Source organism: Bombyx mandarina, chromosome 28 (genome assembly GCF_030267445.1).
Source record: "Bombyx mandarina strain Sakado chromosome 28, ASM3026744v2".
Taxonomy (NCBI): domain Eukaryota; kingdom Metazoa; phylum Arthropoda; class Insecta; order Lepidoptera; family Bombycidae; genus Bombyx; species Bombyx mandarina.
The window spans coordinates 8,567,013-8,574,909 of NC_143233.1; positions in this window are offsets into that span (position 1 = coordinate 8,567,013).

Below are 7,897 nucleotides of genomic sequence, written 5' to 3' on the forward strand. Positions count from 1 at the left end.
GGTGGTCGATGAAGTGTTTTTTTTTTTACATTGGTCGTGCGAATAATAACTTGTTTGAGCTGACTAGTCCGGCTAAGTAACTGTATTAATTGTTTGGCGATTATAAAACTTGAATTCCCGTGAATTCCATGGGGAAATGAAGCTTAGCTATAACAACGGGCATCCTGCTCGCCAGGTAGCTTCACGTCGTGCACACTTTTATATGATTGAAGTATTACTGGTGGCCCGGAAGCCTTTCATTTTCACCAAGACAGGTGGGCGAGCAAGGCTCAGCCAGGAACGGTGGGATTTGCTAACAGCTGCCCGAGCGCCTCCGAAGAAGACCCAACAACTCAAGAGTAGCTGCTTCACGAATGAATCTACTACCGAATCGGAATCGCGACCCGCTGAGAAGATCGGCGAGAAACTCAGCGGGCTGATGCATGGGTTAGGTTGCACGTCGAACTCTTTGCCGAGTTCGACGAGTACGGTTACCGGGATCCCTAAGCCTGCTCCTAGTGTTAGAGCTGAAAGTTCGTCGTGGAAACTATCGCCTCATGAATGGCCTTGAAAACTACGAGATTTTTGTTGAAGCGGTCTGTAAACTTCTTAGATCCGGTTTCTACGTGTAGGTAGGTACTTGTTTGTTTATTTATTTCGTAAGCGTATCTTTCCGTAGGGAAATGCTAACGCGGAGCCAATTAATCAATTAATGCATGACGTGTAACTATAACAAGCAATTAAGATAAGCAGTAAGCTCCGATACATTGCGATTGACCGTTGCCGTAAAGAATATTAAAATTTATTTTATGCTTAAACCGGTTAGCTCGCGTACCAGAGTTTACCCACCTTGAGATATGAATTCTAAGTTTCGTTTCTATATTACAACGGTTACCATTGAAATCGGAACGCATAAGTAGGTACCTGTGCGACCTCACAACTATAAAGTACCTTTAGAATCGAAGTGGCTTAATTAATTTTTTTAATAAACCGATTTTTATACTTCGAATTATCTAAGAACATGTATTATATGAGTTCATTAAAATTTAATAGTCTCTTTTAGGCCAGAAAAGGACAAACTTACTCTTTCCGCCTCTTTCAAATCAAGCGCATACCTACTTTAAAATATTAAAATTGAAAAACTAAAAAATGACAATTCTTGAATATAACATTATTGGCGTTTACAAAAAAATTATAATTTTGGATTATGCCAATTCAATACTAAAGGTTCAATACAATAGTTTTTTTTACTATCTAATAAATATACAGCGTAAGCCTCCTGTGACGACAATCAGTTTCCGAAGCTTAAATAAATAGATTAAAAAAGCACAATACAATACAAAACATTGTGTTGGACTTGGTTACAATGGTAGTGGTACAAAAACGACAGCTTTCTAATAAAAAAAGAATCATCAAAATCGATTCACCCAGTCACAAGTTATGAGACAACGAACATTAAAAAAAAACATACAGTCGAATTGAGAACCTCCTCCTTTTTTGAAGTCCGTTAAAAATGTGGTAAATGGTGGCCTCGTCGACTACAACAGAAGTTTAGCGTAAAACTTGTTTCTAAAATCAATATCCGTAAACCTTATTGAATGTTTGTAGATGATGATGATGTCATTCAATATCTCTCTTACCAATTGTTGGTCATAATAGAGTGATCGCACTCGTGTCGTATGACCTGTTAAATTCACCTCTTTTTGAGCGATTGAAAGATTTTGGGAATTCTGGGGGGAAAATCCTAACTATCCTAAAAGACGTGTGGCACTCGGGGACTGCCGCGGTAAAGCTATTGCATAGCATTTTTTATCAACTTATGCAATTATACTTAACTAGCGACCCGCCCTCGCTTCGCTTCGGAAACATTAAAACACACATGAAATCAAAAAAAAAAAATTAAAAAAAGTAGCCTATGTTCATCAGGGACAATGTCGGCTTCTAATGGAAAAAGAATTTTTCAAATCGGTCCAGTAGTTTCGGAGCCTATTCGAAACAAACAAACAAACAAATCTTTCCTCTTTATAATATTAGTATAGATTAGACAATAATAATTTAATAATAAAATAAGACGACGCTATATTTATAAACATTAACAAACATTAGCAAAACATTAACTGTCCCCTTCACACTTATAAGCTAGACCGCGAGAGAGAGAGATGGGCAGACTTTTCTTGAGGCGCATGCAGTGCGACGTCACGCCGCGTGCTTATTCACAAACACTACATAAGCGCAACGTGTGAATGTGTTGAACGCGAGCTACAGGGTAGGCGGAGTGGTGGTGTTAGATTTTACTTTCGTTACGGAATTTCTTGATTCGGTCGCCGCGCTCAAAACCCGCGATAGAAGCTAGACCATATCCAGTAACAACGTGGACAAAAGTTAAAAACTAAAATAACATAACAGGCATTAATAGCAAACCAAATTAACAGTTTCATCTTTTTCCGTTAACCTGAATACGTGTGCAAGTTTTCAAGTTAATCTTAACTTCTTGAAGTCGCCCAAAAAATATGTTCAAAGATTCCGTTAAATACAATAGCTAATAAAAGGGGCTTTATAAGTGCTACCTATAAGCTTAGAATAAGTAAAAAATTTACTTTATATTTATATAAATATTAGGTAGGTACATCTAGTTTTTTTTTTTGGTCAGGAGGAAATCGCCGGACTTCCGCCCTTCTCTGGGGATGGCGGGCGGGGTATCTCAGAGTCGAACTGACTAAAACCTCATTTCGCTCAACAACTAACGTCCAAACCTCGCATGAGATCTCTCCCATCACCCTCCCCCTCGGGACGTCGGATTGGCGATCGTCGGCGCCAAGACTACCAGCCCTCTCGGTCGGCAGATTGTCCGAAGCCCGCCTAGATGGCGCCGGTTAGCGTGGGTTACCCTACGGAATACCCCGCTGGGCCAGAACCAGCGTGGGTCGAGGATAGCCGGCCTTCCATCACCCGGATGCTCTTGTGTAAAACGCGCGCAGAGCAGCTTGCACGTCGTCTTCTTAGGCCCCCCTCGCCGGTCCCCAGACCGACACGTGTGGGGGACCCGAAACACTTAGAGGGCCAGGGCTTGGGCGAGATCCGCCTCCCTGGCCCCCGCTCGACGGCGACGGGATTGTGCGTCTCTGTCTCTCACGCGCCCCGCCGCCTCCTTCTGCGAGATGGTGCACTCGCAGAGGTCGAGCATCGCCTTCCACGACTCGTCGTCGCCGAGCATCGATGCCACAACACTCGGCAACGACAAGTCGGCTCCTATTTTTGCGACGAGGACACGGCGCCACCCCTCCTATGCGGGGCAGGCGACGAGCGTATGCTCTGCCGTGTTCAAGTCGCAACCACAATGGTGGCACTCTGCCGTCGGCTCGGCTGTGATCCGGTGCAGGAACTCCCCGAAACAACCATGCCCAGTGAGCACCTGCGTGAGCCGGAAGTGAGGCGTCCTCTGTCACGATTAGTTGTGGCCTAAGGTATATGACGTCCAGTGCCATCGTGCAAAGGGTTTCGAATCCCAGGCGGGTACCAATTAAATACGTACTCAACAAATGTTCAAGATTGACTTCTACGGTGAAGGAATAACATAGTGTAATAACAGTCAAACCCGCAAAATTATAATGTGCGTAATTGAGTCGACTATTATCAAAGGCGGCAATCTGACTTTTGGACAATGATTGGTAAATCAGAAAAACGAATTATTGACTTTGTATTCCATTGGCAGTCACAAAACTCTTCGGAACGACATCTTAGATAAATAACAGGTTAACTATTAACCTTTATTTAATGCAGGTTTTGAACCGTATTCTTTGAAGGAGACGATTATATTCAAATAAATCTGTATTGACATATCAATAAAAAAAATTTGTCCAAATGTACAGATTGCCGCCTTTGATAATAGACGACTCAATTACTGGTGGTGACCTCTTGTGAGTCCGCACGGGTAGGTACCACCATCCTGCCTGTTTCTGCCGTGAAGCAGTAATGCGTTTCGGTATGAAGGGTGGGACAGCCGTTGTAACTATACTTGAGACCTTAGAACTTATATCTCAAGGTGGGTGGCGCATTTACTTCGTAAATGTCTATGGGCTCCAGTAACCGTTTAACACCAGGTGGGCTGTGAGCTCGTCCACCCATCTAAGCAATAAAAATAACATATGTACGGATTATTCTGTTCGCGAGAAACCAATATTATACTAACGATATGATCCATACGCAATCTTGTCATATGAGATTTACATATGAGTCGACTATTATCAAAGCCGGCAATGTGACTTTTGGACAATCTATATATATAAAAGAAAGTCGTGTTAGTTACACTATTTATAACTCAAGAACGGCTGAACTGATTTGGCTGAAAATTAGTGAGGAGGTAGCTTAGAACCTGGAGAAGGACATAGGATACTTTTTATCACATTCCCGTGGGACGTGACATAAAACGTGGTATAACAAAACGCAACTGATATGGAATAACAAAACGTAACTGACAGCAGTAATGTAGTCTATGGTTAATTATAGTAGAATTTTGAAGTTGACCGGTTGATGTGTTTGAAATAAACCGTGTGGTGGAACACAGTTCGCCGGGTCCACTAGCTTAGTTTAAAATATGTAGCTGTTTTAAATTAAATACATCTATACTAATATTATAAAGCTAAAGAGTTTGTTTGTTTGTTTGAACGCGCTAATCTCAGGAACTACTGATTCGATTTGAAAAATTATTTGTGTCAAATAGCTCATTTATTGAGGAAGGCTATAAGCTATATATAACATCAGGCTAAGGTCATTACAAGCTGGATTTTTCTAGATTTCTCCAGGATCCATCATCAGATCTTGATGATTTCAGAACCATGCTAGAAGTCTACCCTTTCGAACAAAAAAAAATCGATTCAAACATTCTCGAAAAAATTGGAATTGATAACTTCCTCTTTTGAAGTCGTTTAAAAAGTCTGATTTTGGTACCTTACATAGCTCCTTAGCATTCTATTATTCAAAAATATTTTCACTTTCTACGTAAATGAAGAGGCGGGTAAAATTTAGGCTGGCATACCAAAGTAACTAATTATTCCACGCGGACGAAGTCGCGGGCAAAAGCTAGTTATTGGTAAATCAGAAAAACGAATTATTGACTTTGTATTCCATTGGCAGTCACAAAACTCTTCTGAACGAAATCTTAGATAAATAACAGGTTAAGCATTAACCTTTATTTAATGCTGGTTTTGAACCGTATTCTTTGAAGGAGACGATTATATTCAAATCAATCTGTATTGACATATCAATAAAATTTTTTTGTCCAAATGCACAGATTGCCACCATTGATAATAGACGACTCATATAGAGGAGTGAATGGGTATTTGGTTATAGCGAAATTTTTGCAACTTTACAAGAGAGCCATATTAAGTTTAAAATTTTGAAAAACAAAATTTTGCGTTCATCCACAGTGCGTTTCCAGAGAACTTTTTTTTCAAGTACCATCCGGCTTTGGAATGAGCTCCCCTCCACGGTGTTTCCCGAGCGCTATGACATACCCTTCTACAAACGAGGCTTGTAGAGAGTAATAATACATATTTAGGTAGGATAAGGCTTGGCTCTGCCCTGGCATTGCTGAAGTCCATGGACGACGGTAATATACAACATCAGGTGGGCCGTATGCTCGTCTGCCTACAAGGGCAATAAAAATGAAACTGGCCTGAAACTAGGATTTCCTGTACTATGGAAACGAAGAACTGAAATACAGTTAATCCGTCCTATAACACGGTAGATACGTTCCTTGAAAATCCCGTGTTATGCAAAACCGTGTTATATGATACAAGAAGCCACCATAAAAATGAGAGTAATTTTTCAGAATGAAACATCTCAACTATGCCTGTAGGTATATATTTTTTACCTATATTAAATGTAAAAAGTAAGCAGCAAAATTACGGTTGCCATTGCCATATAATAATGTCTGTTCATACTGCATAATTATTAAACAAAAATCTCGATATCGTATTGTTCAATACCTGTCAATCCAAGTAGAACACTACAGAGCGTTGACGGAAGATTCTCCACTACTCTGTGTCTATAATCCTCAACGCTGTGGGTCATGACTTCCCTTAATAACTTTCTCCTGGACTGTCATATTCCAACCCTGTCTATCCTGCATGTCGCGGATGGCATCGTGGACCGAGGCTTGACAGTAGAGCTTAACTCGTCTGAAGATTTAATTTCCAAAAAAGCCATTTTTTCTTGTAACATGTTTCTAGACCATATTAGGTATCAGCTCTAACCCAACGAGGCGAACAATACATTAAAATTCGATATCGATAAAATTACAGCTCTAAATCGATATCGATAAAATTGAAGCTCAGCATTAAGGTGCATTTTCATTTACTTGATGAATATTCCTACAAGGAAAGTCAACAGCCAGCTGATATACCAGTAAATGTATACGTATAAAATTCACGGAAAACCCGAAGATCGAGATATCATAGTAAAACAACCTTAATTCATTATGTTTAGGTACATTTTCGTATAGCTCGACAAATGTTTACCAGTGTTGGAAACGATTGCGTATGACATTCAAAGTAACTTGAATCCTACGTATATGCGTAAGTAACTAACAGAGAAAAGAACACGTTATAACAGGCCATTTGGAGACAAGGCTAAATTTTCAAATCGCAGATTTTTCCTTAATAATATAAAAAGTTCGTAAATCATGCCCCACAAACCATCTTAAATCATTTCATAACGTTGTTACTGTAGTAATTTCCGTAAAATATTTAATGACTGATCAATAATACTATGTTGTCATTGGTGTGAATCATTTGATGATTAGTTTAGTTCCAAATACAATTCGCTGTAAACTGTTTTGTTTTTACTAGAAATAAATGATGCATTGTTTTTTTTTTTTTTTTGTATTCGCTGCCCTCGTAGAACAAACCTAAGCGACATTTTAATGTCTAATTAAGCACATTAAGTATATTTAGTTTGGCTTTTGCATATGGATTAATAAATAAATGCGTTTGTAATAAATAAATTGTAATTAATTAGTTAGATAACTGTAACATCAAGAGGTCAATAAAGTTCACATGTGTTCTAGATCCTAAACTAATTGTCATAGATTTACAAAAAATTCAATAGTCAACAAAAAGTGGAGTTTCTTGCAAACTAATTTAATTGCTCTGACAAAGATAGAGATTGGCATAGCCAAGGGTCAAATCTTGTTCAAAAGGTGTCATTTTCTTTGTATTATTGGTCATCAGTTCAACTATTAAGGAATATTATACATTGGTAATTAGCTGAAATGGTGGATGAAGTATTTTTATTGGCCGTATTTCTTCGGGGCGCTCTATATCTGTGGGACTGCTATGACCACTCTTTCTGCACTTTCGCCCGATCGACAGAATCCAGTAGGAGTAACTGCAGTAGACACTGCAACTAGACGCATGGTTAATCTCAAAGAAACATGGTCGGCGAAGTCATCGATTCTACATCGATGGCTGGATTAAATATTTGAGTGCGGTAAACAATTTCGAGACGATTTTAATTTTTTTTATTTATTTCATTGATGGCTGGACGAGCTCACTGGCCACCGAGTGTTAAGTGGTTGCCGGGGCCTATAGACATCCACAACGTAAATGCCACCACCCACCTTTAGATATGAGTTCTAAGGTCTCAGTATAGTTACAACGGCTGCCCCACCCTTCAAACCGAAGCGCATTACTGCTTCACGGCAGAAATAGGCAGGGTGGTGACCGGTGGTACCTACCCGTGCGGACTCGCAAGAGGTCCTACCACCAGTAATTACGCAAATTATGATTTAGGTTTGATTTTTATTACACGATGTTATTCCTTCACCCTGGAAGTCAATCGTGAACATTAAATTTGTTAGTTACGTATTTTGTACGTACGTTCATTACAAAAACTGGTACCCGCCTGGGATTCTAACACC